This window comes from Crocodylus porosus, unplaced genomic scaffold (genome assembly GCF_001723895.1).
Source record: "Crocodylus porosus isolate Cpor-Errol unplaced genomic scaffold, CroPor_comp1, whole genome shotgun sequence".
NCBI lineage: Eukaryota > Metazoa > Chordata > Crocodylia > Crocodylidae > Crocodylus > Crocodylus porosus.
This window is the reverse complement of record NW_017728886.1, coordinates 24,365,174-24,382,331: the sequence shown is the minus strand read 5'-3', so window position 1 is coordinate 24,382,331 and position 17,158 is coordinate 24,365,174.

Sequence of the window (17,158 nt, the reverse complement as noted above, 5' to 3'; positions counted from 1 at the left end):
TGGCCGCATCGTTAGTGCCCACATGGACTAGGACCATGGGGTAATAATCGGTGGGCTGGATGATGGACTGGAGCATCCCTTTCACATCCTGAATCCTCGCTCCAGGTAGGCAGTATACCTCACGTGCCGAGGGGTCCTGGCGACAGATGGGGCCTTCCGTACCTCTCAGGATGGAGTCACCAATGACGATCACGCGACGCTTCTTCCTCCTGGTCTTCTTGCCTCCTTCAGCTTGCATGGGACGCGGTGTGCGTGGAGTTAGCTTCTCCCCGGTTTTGTCCTCTCCGTCCTCCTCCTCCAGGGCTGCCAGAGCTTCGTACCTGTTCTCCAGCTGGACTGTAGGAACTGGTGCTGCCGTGTCTCGAGCAGCCCTGGCACGGGAGCTGACCGTCTGCCACTTAGCAGTGGAGGGCTCATCTTAAGGTGCATCGTCCTTGGTCGTACAACCCTGCAGGGAAAGAAAATAGCTGTCAATTTCTTCCTCTGCCTCCCTGATTCCCCTCAGCCTGATAACCTCCTCGTGAAGCTCCCTCACCCACGCCTCCAGGGCCCTAAGGCGGGCGCCTGCAGGACAAGTGTGGGGGTCTCCAGTCCCTGCCCCCCCAGGCCTTGCTGGGCAGCCCCGTGGGCTCCATCTGGGTGGAGGCCTCAGACAAGCCCCGGGAAGGCCGCGCCCCCTGGGCAGGCGCCCTGGTAGTACTCCGTGTTGACACCATCATAGGAGTTTCTAGCTGAGTTCAGGTCCTCTGGCCCGCGCTAATACGAGTCGGCCTCTGGGCCCCTCCTGCTCCCCCTCTGATCTTTCTAATATCCAACCTATATTTCGCTTGGTGCAGTTTAAGACTGTTACTCCTTTTCCTGCCTCCTGCAGTTACAGAGAATAATCTATCATCATTCTCTTTAAAACAGCTTTTTAGGTATCATGTACTCCATCAGTCTTCTCTTTACCAGTTCATCCACCCTTTCTTTGTAAAACAAAGAATTAGAGAACCACTGAAAAGAAGGGCTGGGAGGGACCTTCAAAAGTCATCCAGAGACAAGACCATCCCATTTAACCTATTAGTAAAACTACGCAGTCAACCCTAACAAAATCCCAAGGCATAACTCCCTAACTTGCCAAAAGTAAGGCCAATATCTTATTGCTACAAGTGTTGTTAAAATATGCTAAAGAGATCCAAGGAAGAGGGTCATGGCCTCCCTACAGAGGAAGGCAAAAACCCCCACAGTCAATACCAATCTGACCATAGGGTAAAATTCCCTCCTGGACACAAATATGGTGGTTTGTCTGACCCAGAGTGGAGGGCAATACTCTCTGGCCAGGAATCTAGTTTTATCTCAGCAGGAGCAATGGCATACGCCACTCAAAATCTCTAGCCCTGGCTGTGGCCAACACCCAATGCTTCCAAGAAAGGTGAAAAAGAAAACCTGACATGTGCAGGCGGTAGGAAAAAAAATCCTTCCTGGCCTCATGTGGCAATGAGCAAAGCCCAGAAGCATGGGGAATACTCATAATAGAGCATAGGCATAGCTATTCCTAGATTATCCCTGGCCAATACCTAACCAACCAATACCATGCCTTCTGACATGGATCCATTTATGATTACCCTTTGCTTGTGGCTATCAGAACAGTAGTTTATCCATATTATCAGTTGTTTTCCTAGATCACTGATCATTTTTGTGACTCTGTTGAACTGGTTTCAGTTTGTCCAAATCTGTCTTAAAGTGTGGGACTTCAAACTCGACACAGTACACCATGAGTCCTCAACAGTGCAAAACGTTACTTCCCTTGACTTGCAGTGCCACTCCTGTTAATAAGAGCAAACAGTTTGGCTCATACTCAGCTTATGGTCCACTATAACTCCCAGTCACTGTTGCCAAACCAGTCTGTTTGCAGTCTGCATTTATGCATGCAATTGTTTCATTATAAGTGCAGAACTTCGCATTTACCCTTATTGAATTTTTTTCAATTAATTTTGGACAATTTCTTCAATTTATCAAGGTCATCCCAAACTGTAATTGTATTCCCATGGTGCTTGCAACTCCACCCAGATTGGTTGTGGGCTGTGAGCTGTCATAAAACTTAACATTCAAACTTTCATTAGCAGTTCAAAATGAAACACAGTATGTGACTGCAGCACATGTGATTATCATGTCATAATTTTCATGCATATTTTTTAGCATAAATAGCTTATGTTACAAGTTTATCTTCTAAGTTTGAAAATATTACTCGGTCCAACTATTGCATCTCTGACCAATGGGGATTTAATGCCCTCCTTGCAGATTTCTATCTCAATGACGCCACTATACTACCTTAGTCTACGATCTTATCACAGCTTTCACAAGCTGCACTTGGCCTGAGCAGTGCTTAAATGGCAAGATGCCCAAGTATATCTAAAGCTGTGCCAGATGATACTGATGAGTATGTAGATTACGTTTGTCCCTTGGCAATGAACCAGTGGCCCAGGATACTATTAAACACCTAACTCCAGAGGGACTCCAGGGCTGCGAATCTTGATTGGAGGCAGGTGCTTCACTGAATCCAGAGGACATCCCAGACATCCACAGTCTGGTATTTCTCACTGGACAGCTTATCCATGCTCAGGGTGATGGCATTAGTGGATCTCATTCTTAAGTGTTGCCTATTCAGTGAGATGGAAAACACATATGGTCATTTATATAGCCTAAATAGCGCTTTTGAGATTATCTTTGGATAATCCTGGCTATCTTCTGTTTTATCACATTGCTTTTTTCCTCTATGTCCTGCCTTCCATTTCAGTCATTTATACAATATTTCTTCAAATTTTGTCCTAAACAACATGTGCTTAACCTCACTGCTACAGCCTGTTACTGAGGCAAAGAATTCAGTATAATTAGAAAAAAAATTGATACTTATGTGGATTATAAGAACGTCTGCGGTTACTTCAGGACATGATCTACATTCTTCTGGATATAAATCATACACTAAATATCTGGGGTTAGGAAGAAACCTTCCTTACCAACATGCTGCTGCATAATTGCCTATTATGAGAATTTAACATCTTCCTCTGAAGCATCTGGTCCTGGTACCATTAGTCTGATCTGGTATGGCAATTCCTGTACTCCTATGTGGAGCATTCCTTTGACAGTTGAACATCTGCTGTATTCCATCTCAGAAAAGGCGGCCAGATGTCCTACTGTCTAAGGGTTGTCCTACTTTTTAGCTTCCTAATTTACTTTTTTTGCTTGCCTTAAGAATGGAGAGCAAAACTTACATTTTTACTCTGCCATGCTGTCTTACCCAGCCTACCTTGGGAAAGTAAGGCATACCAATGTAATTGCTAAAGACAGGAATCAACCACCATCATGAATTGGTCTAGGAATCTAGTACTCATATACACATGCAGAACAAAGATATTGCTCCTTCACCCTGACTAATTTTGTATCCCAACTATATGTCTTTTAATTGCAAGGACAGATATGTGTATATTACAATGGCAGCAGTTTTCATTCTACTTAATGTTTTATAATGTTTTTCATTCCACCCCTTTGTTTTCAGTAGTTAATAACTTTTCAAAGCCTTCCCTTGACAAGTTTATTTTGCATACCAGAGGGAAATGAAAAAAAAGTGCACTTTTCCTGTTATTAAACCATTTTAGGACTCTTTTAAGAACATCTCTGCCATGTAACTAGCTGAGAGTAAATAGCTGAAATCTGGCGTGCCTCAGGCATTCCAGTGAAAGAGTTTGTTTGTTCAAGTCTGAAGATTTTGCAGGCAATTTCTTGTTAAGTTTGCAATATGTGCGGCAAAGTCACACATGCTATTTGAAAGGCCCAACTAACTTAACTGTCTACAGAGGACACACACATATATAAAAATGGCTTCAGGAAGGTTATCTGGGAAGACTGAACCCTGTGAAATGAAACGCCTCTAGAATTAAATGAGTGAACTGCCACTACCTGAGCTCAAGGACCAGATCTCACAGTTAGAAATCAGAAGATGGATAATTATTTTTTTTTATGGACTCCATCTATTAGAAAGGTCTTGACACATTGTCTGATTCAATTCTTTCTACCCCTGTCTCATAGTACGTGACTTGATTGTGCTTGCCTGGATTTCAGCCCAAACTTACACAAACACACACACCCTTCCACATACTCAACAAAACTAGCTTAAATGACTGATAGTATAAGTTAGAGCCTGGGTTTTGTTTTCACTCAGGTGGAAATCTGCCCAGTTAGAGTGAGGATGCTGGTGAAGTATCTCAGGAGCTTATAGTTTTCTGGTGCCCTTTCCTTATTTCTCTCCAGTTGATGGAGATTTCTTGCACAGTTGACAAAAATGACTGTCACAGATTTCTAGAGACTCTTAGGGTGTAGACAGAAGTGACAATTTTCGCCTGACCTGGCCACAATAAGCTGTTTACAGTCATGACCAAAAACAAGTGTACAGCTCCAGACAGCTTTAAAAATGGTCAGTCAAATGAATGAGGGGTCAGAGGAAGATATTTTGAAACAGAATGTCTTCTGTAACTTCTTTCTGCACTGTCTGCCAGCCTTGAGCTATTTTCAGAATGGGGGAGGGGGGAAGGGAGCACAGGGGGTTCAGTCTGGGGGGTTTTCAGCCCCTGCTGGAGGGTGGGGCAGGTGAGGTGGGGAGATGCAATACACCCATCCCACTCTCCAGGACTTGCTGGGAAACCCCTGGGATGACCTCCCCCCACTCCCATTCTGAAAACTGCAGCCTCGTAGGGAGCAGGGGCTGTTACTAGAGGAAACTGGCTGCAGCTAGATTCCCCTCCCCCCTGGAACCAACAGTGAGCTTCTGTTACCTAACCAAAGCAATGTGGTGCTCACTATAGGAGCCAAGAAGGGTGGCAGCAGGGAGAAAACCAGAGCACAGGTGCCAGCGCAGACACAGGCTCAGCAGTTTCACAGCTGGCCTGAGCCTGAGTATTGGGGAGAGCTGGGGGTGTGGCCTCCGAGCAGCGCGGGCTGCTCAAAAGGCAGCCAGAGAAACAGCTGGGAAGGAGTAGGGAAGAGAGACGGAGCATCAGCTGGGAGATGCTAGCCCCAGCTTCCCAGAGGAGGATGCAGCTGGCCACCAGGAGACCGGTGAAGCAGCAGCCAGGCTCCGGGGTCAGCAGGAGCCAAGGAGCCCTGCTGGAGAGCAGCAATCAGGTGGGACGCCGCTGGGGAACTGCAAGGCTCTGACTAGAAGCCCTGGAACTGGGACTCAGGGCAGACCCTCAAGTCTGCAATCATCCTTGGACAGTTCTGAAGGGGGCAGAGCATGGGGAACCATGAGCCCTGGAAAAGGGGAGAAAAGTGACGCCGGCAAGAGGGACCAAGATGACAGGACCCCAGGTCAGCTGGGCTCCAGGGTGGGGACACCAGAGGAACTGATAGTAACGGGGGACAGGAGAGGTCCCAGTACCCCTGACCACTAAAGAGGGAGAAGATGGACAAGCCCCTAGGAGGGGGAGAGAAATGAGCCCCGAGAGAGAGACAGAGAGAGGGGAAGGCAGACTCAGGAGCTCCACCACCAGATGCCAGCATTTTTCTTTTGAATTATGGATGCCCACAGCAGGGGCAAGTTTATTTTCCTTGAAGAGGGAGAAACCAGTCTGAAAACCAGGGGTAGCCCCCTTAAAGTTCACGGCCCAGAAGACCCAGCCCTGGCAAGGTGGGCAGTGTGGGGAAGATCTCTGGGGAGCAGCATCAACCCAGGCCAAAGGTGTGGTAAGGGTGGGGTAAAGTGGAGGTTTGGAGCCCAATGAAGACAACCCCAGGATCAAGACACCTCCGGGCCCCAACTGGGGACTGCCTCCCCAACTGATAACAACAAAGACGTGGCAGGAGAGAAAAAGGGGCAGCACCCAGACCATCTAGGTGGCACCAGAATAGGGTTTCACCCTGACAGCGCTGGGAGCAGGGCACCCATGAAGAGGTCCCCAAAGCCTTACAGTACCTATCAGTGACAATATGCTACACTAAAATGTAACATATGCATAATCTCTTTGTTCAACCTTACTCCATTTGCCCTTTTTCTTTCCTTCCTCCTCCACTCCTGTGTTGTTCTCATCACAGTCTTCCCATCAATATCTTTTCTTCCTCTCTTTTTTTTGTCCAGATAATCAAACTAGTTGCTAAACCACTCTTGCTAAACCACAGGCAAAGGTTTTCAATAAACCACCCTCACAAAAAATGTTCAATTCTCACATAACTTTACATATGTGTTGTATCCTTTTCTCCCCTTTTCTCTATTGTCAATTTAGATTGTACATAGGAAGAGTCTTATTTTTGATGTTTGAATAGTTCTTATGTTTGCTATGCTTGATGCTGTATAACAGCAGTCTCTAGAGAGACGGTCATGAATATAAAAATCTTCTTACCTTGGTTTCAGACAAGATAGAGTGGATGAATAGATGTATGAAACCAAAAAAAGGACAACAGCAGATGGGAAGAACTTAGCAATTATACAGTTGAGTACCACACCATAAATGTGTGGGGGACTCAGAACGAATAGTCAGAGTATGTCAATGAGTTATGATGAGGAACTGCTTATAAATAATCAATTCTATTTACAGAATGCTTCATTATTAAATGTTAATTAAGAATTTAATACAGTAAAAAGTTGGTAGATCAATTGGGGAAGGCTCCAAGACAAAAAGGCACTGTAAGTAACTGTAAGTAACTATTATCACTTCCAGGAATGACATTATAGCATCAACTATGATCATTCAGCAACTTTGATTCTGCAGTATCATTCCGAGAAATACTGCATTCTGGGGGAAATAAATTGTGCAAATGATTAAAAAACAATGAAGTCAGATTGAAAGGTCTTTAATTAGATTCATGCTTATGAATTTTATGTAATCTGTTCCAGTTTATATGTAATGTCAAAGGGAGTTTTAAATAAACAGGGATGCAGGAATGTATATATATGCTTATAGTTATGTGCATTTCTACTTCTTACGTGTTCATCTTCATATACATACATATATTTTTATTGAAAATATATTTTTACATTGAAAAAAATTACCTATGTGAACATGTGAGCATGGATATATGCTAGGCCTGTGCGAAGTGGCTAGTATTTACTTTGGATTCAGATTCGGCTGATTTGGGGGATGATGATTCAATTCAGTGATTTGAATCACTGTCCCGAATTGATTCTGCTGAATCTGATTTGGAGATTTTGCTGCTGCCGAATGAGACAAATCTCTGAATCACACAATCCCATCCCTCACCCACTCTTGTAGCCCCAGCAATGACTGCCCCACCCACCCCAGCTCTTTGACAAAAGCTCCAACACACTGGGTGCTACCAGACAGGGAGGGTGATCTCTGCTGCCCCCCCACTGCCCCAAGCTGCATGGGGGGCTCTGCCATGAGCCCCCCAACTCCCACCAACTGTCTCAACCCTGCCATGGCTGCCCCACCCACCCCAGCTCCCAGCCCTTAAAAAAAAAACAAACCTGACTCACCGGCTCCTGCCATGAGCCCCCCAAAGCCCTGAGGCTGCTGCAGAATCTGGTGACTCGGGGGGCGTTGTTTTTTTTTCTTAAAGGGCCGGGAGCTGGGGTGGGTAGGGCAGCCATGTTGGGCTGGGAGGGGAGGGGGGCTCATGGAAAAGCCCCCTATGTGATGTGGGACAGTGGGGGGCAGCAGGGATTGTCCCCCCACCTGGCAGTACCCAGGGAGTGGGGGCTTTTATTTTCATAGACATAGACATCAGGGCTGGAAGGGACCTTGGGAGATCATCGAGTCCAGCCCCTAAAGGACCAGGAACTGGGCCAAGTGGAGCAACCATGGGGGTGGCTGGAGGAGCAGGCAGGGGATGAGGCCTAGCAGGGGTCCCCCCATGATCCCCTCCCCCAACTCCAACCTCACCTCCCCCGCCCCCTACTTACCAGCTCGGAGTCCAGGTCCAGCTCCCTGCTGCAGTGGGCAGGGACTGCCTAAATTGATTTGGAGAGCTTTGAATCAATTCAGAGCTTTTAACTGGTCCCCTGATTTGATTCAGATTTGGAGATTTAGCCACCGAATCAGACCAAACCTCCTCCAAATCGAATCAGTACCTGAGGCTTCACACAGCCCTAATATATACTAAGAAATCTAATTGTCTATTTATCCCCTTATTTTCTATTTTCTCTCCACTTTCTTCAGCACTGAATTTAGATTGTGCCTCCTACATATTTTTTGAGCTTGAAAATGTAGTAGTCTTGTAAGTATTGTAGTAATTATTGTTCAGTCCAATTAAGGGGAAAAACAAAACCTTACCTAATCATTCTATAAAATGTAAATCCTCCCCCCCACAATGTCAAAATAAATATGTGAGAAACTGAATGGAGAAGGAAAACGGTACACAAATTTTGTTCTCTGATCAGCACTTCTGCCATTCAGGACTTCCTGAGTGGTAAAATAGTTCAGCCACCCATGCAGTCAAGTCAGAGGGCAGAAATTTTTTATATTACTCAGATTTCCTCAAGGGAATGACCACAGCATGACCTCTTTGCATTCTGCAAAACACTGTGACTCAGAGATGTTATGATATTGCCATTTTAAAAAGCTTGTGCAGAGAACATTTGGGCTTTCCTTTGTGACACTGAGCAAAGACTTTTTCCCTCCAGGTGTGTGAGAGCATCTTCAGCAATCTAAGGTCAGTCTTGCACCCCACACCTTAACATTTGATTACTTAAAAACAGTATTACCTTAGGGTTCTAGCTGGCAAAGGCATACACAACTATTTTAAGTTCATTGCCTTTGGACACTAAGGTTAATGAGTCACTTTCACTTGTTGAAGTTATCCCTTCTGTTTGTAGAAACATTTTTGTGAGTCTTTTAAATTAGTCTGGAAAACATTCCTATGAGTTTTGCAAAGTAGCAACATTTTCTTGTTTAGAAAACTGTGGAGGGCATAGACATATTAAAGAAAGAAAACAAACAAGAAGTTGTGTGGGTAAACATTTAGAATTACTTACTTGAGTAAATGTATTTACTTAGGGTATATCTACATGTGTATTTAAATGCAACTAAATTTAATATGTATTAGCTTAATGTGCATTAAGTGGGTTTAGGCAGGCATCTACATGTGCAGGCCTTAAGGTGCATTACTAAAGTTAGTCCCAAGTCAGTCCACACATATAGCATTAATGTGCTTTAACATGTCTGCATGTTCAAAGATTCAAAGATTCATAGACTGTAAGGCTGGAAGGGACCTTGGAAGTCATTAATTCCAACCCCCTTCACCAAGCAGGAAAGATAACTGGGGTCAGGTGACCCCAGCAATGTTCGTTAATGTGCTTTAACTATTTGTGCCTAAATCTGATACCTACATTTGGTACCTACCCTAACTGACCCTGGATGATGCAAAGATAAAACTGAAGTCATTTTGTTACACTTGTATCACTACAGAATCATGCAGATGTGACAGTGACAGTGTAACAGCTTATATTAGGATCCTTTAATAGCAACTCAATTGTTATGCCTGTCTATGTCCTTAGTATTAAAAAGTATGCTCTCTTAAGCAGAGCTAAAGAGATGGAATGTCTTAAATTTCATTGTGACAGAAACCAGGAACTGTGAAATAAAATAAATGTTTAACACCATCCCAGTGAACTCCATTCTACTTCTATCTATTCTTAATGTTTTGTTAGCTATACGTATCAAGGAAAACGTGCAGAAATATACAGGAGAAGCCTTTTCTTTTAAAATGTAACATACAAGCAACATCTAAGTTAAGGAATTTTTCTCAAGCTGTAAGAAACAGGACAGTTAATATAGCTTTTCTAGACTGATACCTTATATAAGAATCTGGTTAGAAGAAGTTTGAGTAACTGGTCACGCTGACAATAAAATATGTGAATAAAGAACAGCTAGATTTTGCTTAACCCGAAGGAAGAAGAATTATATCATACCATCAATCTATGGCTGTTTTAATGAGGAATTTGATGCAAAGAATTGGGGGGGGGGGCGCGGAAAAAGAACAACAGGGACTTCACATAATAACAAAGCAACTCATTGGGCATATCTACATGAGATGCTAACTGCACAGGAGTCTAATTCTACTACGCAGTAGCATGCAGGGCAAAAACCTTGCTAATACGCTACTGCACAGTTGTATTAAGCTACTGCACAGTTAGCATCACTAAAGGCCATGTGCCAGCACTACCGCACAGTAGCACCAGTTACTGCACATTGATTTAGTACTTGGTTATGCAAATACTAAACAATGCACAGTATCTAAGGTGCATTAATGAACATGTAGACATGCCCAGTGAAGAGGGGTGATGGCTGAGCAGACCCTTATGCTACACTGGCTATTACTACTGGTCAGATGTGAGAGGGATCTATGCCCCCCAAAAGTACAAAGCATAAAGGGAATGTGGGTGGAGTTGTGCATTCTGTCCCTGAACTCTCATGCCATTTCTACTGTTGATCTCAGTTCCTTCTCAAGAATGGAGGGGCAACATGAGAGACAAAACTTCCCTGCTTTCCAAAGTTTTCCCCTTGAGACACTGTCATTTTGGTAAGTAGGACTAGCTCTTTTCCAACTAATGTAAAGATTAAGACAAAGCAAGAAAATTCACTATGCTGTGCCACTGAAACTGGGTGGTCTTTTCATAGGTACCCTGAGCTACTTACCACAGCTTCCCTCAAGACCTCATCTTGATGTATATACAACCCAAAAACTTCCCCTAGAAGTTCCCCTACAGTACGGGTGGGAAAAATACGGCCCATGGGCCAAATCCAGCCCACCATTATATCCCCCTAAAACATTTAGAAAATTATTATCATCTGCTCCTGGCTGCCTGTCAAAGATGACAAGGCACCAGTGGCAGAAGGACCCAGGGGGTGCCAGTGGCACAACACAGTAGGTGCAGCAGTAAGGCCCACCTGGCCCCACCTCTAGCCCCCAACCAGAAGCCACTATCTAGCAGAGGCCTTGGGCCTGGGCCTTGGGCCCTGTGGCTGTTCCCTGCCTCCGTCCAGGAAACTCAGCTAAGAATGTGGGGGTGGAGAGGAAGGCAGGGGAGGAGCATGGGTGATCACCCCAGTCCTCAGGGCTGGGCCAGGCCAGCTTCTGCTGAGTGTTGAGGTCCGGCAATGCAGCCAGGAACCATGTGGTGCTGGAGCAGCTGGAGGGGGAGGGGTGGGGGGAGAAGCTGCAGTGGTGGGCAGGAAAGTGGGGAAATGGTAGCAGCAGGCTGCAGGGTGAGTGGCAATAAGCAGGCAGGCAGGCGTGAATGTAGCAACAGCTGGGCAGAAGTGTGGGGCCCACACAGGTGCCCCAGGGCCAGGGCTGGTAGGGCACCAGAGCAGAGCAGCAGCAGCATGGGACCTGGGCTGGCAGGGGCTCTATAGAGCTGGGCCAGCTCCCTACTTCCCCTGCCAGCCTGGGCCCTGTGCTCCTACCACCCCACTCTGGGTCCCCACCAGCACTGGCCCCAGAAAACTAGTGCGGGCCCTATGCTCCTGCCCAGCTCTTACCATGCTCATGCCTGCCCACATACTTGCTGCCATTTGCCCCCACACCTGTAGCCATCATTTCCCCACTTTCCTGCCTGCTGCCCCTGCTTCTCCCTGCACACTCATCCACTGGCCGCTCCAACACCACATGGTTCCTGGCTCCATCAATGGACCGCAGGACTCAGCAGGAGCAGGCCCAGCCTCCACAATTCTTGGCTGGCTCCATTTTGTGCCACTCAGGCCAAGCCACCTCCTGCTGTGTCCTGTGGTAAAAGCTGTGCAGCTGGGACATGGTGCTGGAGCAGCAAGCAGGGGAATGTGGACAGAGAAGTCAGGAGCGAGGTGTGTGTATGTGTGTGCGTGTGCACGCGTGCTCACAATGAGGGAGAGATGGAGAGAGAGAGAAAGAGCTTATATGGCAAGTCACACATGCACACCCCATCATACACACTCACCCACATCCCTCCTCGCACTACCATACACAGACCCCCCAAACCCAAACCTCTCACACACTCCAGCCACCCTCCTCCTCCACACACACCATAACCCTCCCCAGCCACCCTTCCCCCAACACCCATAACTCCCCACAAACCTCATACCCACCCACACCACACACATCCACACACACACCCATATGCTCCCTCACCCTACATTCCAGGCAGGCAATTATTTTAGGAGGAGGGCTACTTACTGAGTTTTGGCAAGTCATTAAGGGCTGCATGACAGGCAGCCAGGGGCACATAAATATTAATTTTCTAAATTTTTTAGGGGCATCACAGGCCAGATAGAATGGCTTGGTGGGCCGCATTTGGCCTGCGGGACTCATTTTGCCCACCCTTGCCCTACATACACACCCACACCCATCTGCTCCCCCTAGACCCCCCTACACACCCACACCCCATATATACCCACAGTCCCCCACAAACATATACCCCCCATCCATACTCTCCCACCCCACAATATACAGGAGTAAGACTTCATGTTAAGCTATTGCGCAAACACTGCTATATACAAACACATGTAAATCAGGACAAAAATATTTTTTGAAATCAAATTAATGAATGTTGTAAATGTTTGATTTTTAGAATATAATTTAGTATTTTTCTCATTCCAAGATGGCAAACCTCCTTTCTGAAAGGGGTACTTCCAGGGGCAAAGGGAGGGACTTCTGGGGGCAAAGATCAGGGCTTAGAAGGCAGGACTTCTAATCCCAAAATGGTGACCAGGGCGGGGAACCTGTAAAGGGGCAGGGCTACCCATGTGGCCCTGAACAACTTGCCAGAAGTTGGTAAGCAGCCCTCCAGCCCTAGTAGTTTATGGGTTATGTTTTTAAAGATATCTTAGAAAACAAGAAACATTACAAAACACTTTTAACATCTGCCTAAAACCCAGAGAAGAGACAAGAGTCAAGTGTAAATTTTAAGCACCATATGCTGGGAATTGGTCATTAGAGATAAAATCCCTAAATATTTACTCCTCACTTAGCAATAAATCAACCCATGGAGCCTGGGATTATACCATGTATTCTATACTATGGGATATTATCTAATAGTTTAACTGCAGAAGGAGAAGTCAAGACTTCTAAATTCTATCTGTGGTCCTATCATAGGGTGCTCGAGCCTAAGAACAGTGAAGTTAGTAAAGTTTAGCATACTACTCAGCATCTCTTGCAGTTGTCAGTGATTTGCACTTGGGTTAAATCCTAGTTCTCCTTCTGCACCTAAGTGTCATGTTGCCACATAACTACAATTATGGGTTTGTATGCACAGGTTAGATTCTACATAACTATGCTCACTTTTCCCCAGTGAAGCAGCTGTTTATCCATTTTATCCAATGAATATTAAACGCAAGGAGCATAAAAGCCACTGAGACAGGACCAGGGCAGTTGCACCTCATTGAGCCAGCCTTTTTTGGTCATGTTTGTCTCATCTTGGCCCCATGTATCTTTCCCTCCCGAGTTCATGAGGCCAGCTTCAAAAGGAGGCATAGAGCTTACTCTGGGTAGTTCCTAGCCCATGACTAAAGAACTGTACTGGAATGCAGGACATAAGGGCTCAAATTTCCTCAGGTGATGGGTACCTAAAACAGATCTTTTGCTCCCTGTTCACATGTCCTAGCTGCTAGGCAGTTAGATTAAAAGGTGGAAGCATTAGTGTCCTCAGTCATTTTACTTCCATCCAATACATGCATACCTAGGTGATCCTAAAAATGGGAAAAGAATCCTAACTGTGCATAAATGTCAAAAAGTGCAATTACACAGTTAGTTACCTGCCAGTTAGGGACATCAAAGTGAAATAAGATTTAGCAGCTTCTGTCTGTTAGGACATCAGTCCTCCACTCCAAGTACAGTTAAATCTAGGTTTCTAAAGTTAGGTAATGAAATGTGTAATTCAGATACCTAAATTACTGCCCAGATTTTCATCAGAACCTAAACAGAATGGATTTGTGCTTCACTTCTTTTATCAATTCAGACAATAGATACTTGGGGTTTCAAAGTCACATTGTAAGGACTAATGTTCATAAGATTAGAAGTGAAGCTATGCTAGCAAAGTGGCCAGCAAGAATGATGGGAGGGCAGCAGGGACAGAGTGCAACCACTCATCACCCGCACAGCCGCCGCTCCACATCCAGCCATGCGCACCCCCCCCCATACTCTGTGTCCAGCTCCGTGTGATCCCACCCCCCCACTCCTCAGACACCCACCCAAGCACATGCCACTCCTACCCAGCTACACACACACCCAGCCATGTGCCACATGCCACACCCACCCATCCAGCCACACACACTCCCACACATCCACCCAGCCACACACACTCCCCCACTGTGGTAGCCAGAACCAGAGGGGTTACTATCATGAGCAATAAATAGATGCTCGTGGAGACATCCAGGCAATTGTTTAGCAGTTAAGATTAGCTAATGCAAAATTGGCAAGTTTGCAACCCGCAAGTGGAATTTGTCTGTCAAAATTTAACCGAAGTGTTGAATCTAACTATTTGCACTGAACATGGGTCTAAAAAATAAGCAAACTACAAGATTAGCTGATCTAACAGGTTTTTTAAAGGTCAGCCATAACAAGAACTGACCACCTAATATAATTAGCACATTCCAAGGAAACTAAGAAATAAAAAACCAGGGGTTGAGCTTGGGCAAGTAATGCTAATTTCAAACCTCAACGTAATGTGGTGTAATTTGCTTATTGGGTGAACCCGAGTTCGGGCAGTAACCTTACGTGATAATTTCTAACAGCTTTTGATCCCGTAGGGTAACAGCTATAGGGCAAGACTGTGAGTGGCTCTAAAGCCAACAGATTAGCATAAGATAAGGCATAAAGGAACATGCATGTCAAGTGACCAGTTAGAAGGATGGGACAGAAGGACCATCGCTGTACCAAGCCTGGACCCCGGACTCCCAGTGTTAGTGAGGACCATATCCTGCCCAAGGGACCTTCCTGGTGACCCCTCGGACAGCGTTGATTGGGGATGCCTGGAACAACTTGGCGCGTATCTGGCATAGAGGAACTGCCGATAAATTGCCAACCCCATGTGGGAACTCTTTGTTATTTTGTCTATCTGTTCTTATTATTTACTTTTAACTCTTTATTATTGTACTATTTGTTTGTCACATTAATCTTTCTGTTAACTGTTGTATGCTAATCTATAAGTAAATTTGCCTTTACTTCACTGCTGACTCACCTCCTTGATCCCGAACCCAGCAGCCTAATGGCTGATACACTCACAGTGCCTAGCTGGCCTGTGACAACCCACCCAGCCACAAGCCACACACACACCCAGCCACACACACACACACACACACACACACATACACACCTAGCCACCCAGCCACCCATACACCACACACCCATCAAACCACACACAATGCAAATACACCCACCTACATACCACACACACACTCAGAACCCTGCTCACTGTCCTCATGGCACCCTATGGCCATATGCTCCATCCCACCATGCCAGGAGTACCTGCCAGGTGTGGGAAGTGGGGCGTACAGGGTTGGCACATGCTAGGAAGGGGTGCATGAGGCACGGGCAGCACCCACTGCCTGTAGCATGTGGGGTGGGGTGCACCCCCCCACACACCCTGCACAGCACCCTGCAGCCACGCGTCACACCCCCCCACACATGGGGAGCACTGGCTGGCTGCAGGCCACAGAGGGGGCATGGCATGAGGGGGAGTCCATGGTCTGAGGCAGCCCCAAGGGGAGCAGGCAGGGGAGCATGGGCAGAACCCGTCAGCTGCAGCATGTGGCTGCAGGGCAGGGTGCACCCCTTACCCTTGCTCCCCATGCAGCATGCTGTGCCTATGCACCATGCCCATCCCGTGTTTTGGTGTTCCTGGTGTGGGGGGGGGGGCATTGCATGGGGGGGCATGGCCACAGGGTGCCATGCAGGGAGCAGGCAGGGGGACATGCCCTGCTCTGTGGCTACATGCTGAATTCAGCGGGTGCTACCGCTGCATTCAGCAGGTGCTACCACACCCCCCACCAACTCCTTTCACAGTACCCTGCACTGGGCGCCATGCCATTCCCCTGTCACAAGCCACACTCCCACAGCAGCAAGCCACGCCCCCATATGGCTGGTCCCCACAGCGAGGAACACAGCCTGGCCCACCTCCTCGTCCCCTACCTCTGCCGCTGCCTATCTGTTTGTCTGTCCTAAGGCTCTGGGCCATGCATGTGCAGTTGGCTTAGAGCATTACGGACAGACAGACACAAGTGGTAAGGCTTTTATTATATTAGAATATTTAACATAGCATTTTTCATACAAACTGAAGTCAGAAGAAAAATAATATATTTCTTTTCTAGCTAGCATTGTAATGTAAAGATGAAATTAGATGTCCAGAAACTACTGTTTTTCACTTCCTGAGAAAAGAATAGTAGATTTTACTGCATTCTGTTGAATCTATGACCACTTGAACCATTTGTTGCAAATAGTATTTATTGCTAATTATTTGGCCTTTTATGCTATTCATGAATCATTCTGGAAACAATCCTGATTTCTCCAAAAACATTTATTATTTGTAATTATTCACTGACTAGTTTTCTGTGAACAGATTTCAGTCTACTTGTTTTTCTCAAATTGTTAGTGTCCTCTATGCACTGTTTGAAGTGTCTCACTGGTCAACCAAATCAAATAGGATTGTTTCTGCTTCCTGATTGGATGAATAAAACTCATAAACACAAGGGTGATAAATAGCAAATGATGAATAGCAAGCAGCATATAACAAATGTGGAATCCTCTGGAATTTCACACAGGAAATACATAATTCATACTACTTCTAGAACTCAAACATTTTCCCAAGTATCTGGCAGCCTCTGGAACATCCAAACACAAAAAAATAATACAAATGAACAAACATCAACAAACAGTACTCCCCATTCTGGTTCCCCAAAATACTTAAGAATCATTGTTTGTACTATTCAACAAACTGTGTATTGATTATGTATTTGTTTGAGTATGAGGGGTGATGTGATTAATATTATGCCAATTCTCCAAATGAGTTGTGTAAACTTATACATATATTAACTCAACACACAATATTTTTTATCACTGATAAACATGTAATTTAGGTAAGGATAGAGAATCTGCATTCAAATGAGTTTCATAGTTAGTAGGGTCAGAAGTGACCTGAGCAGATCATCAGGTCTGACCTCCTGCCATGGCAGGAAAGAGTACTGGCATCAAACGACCC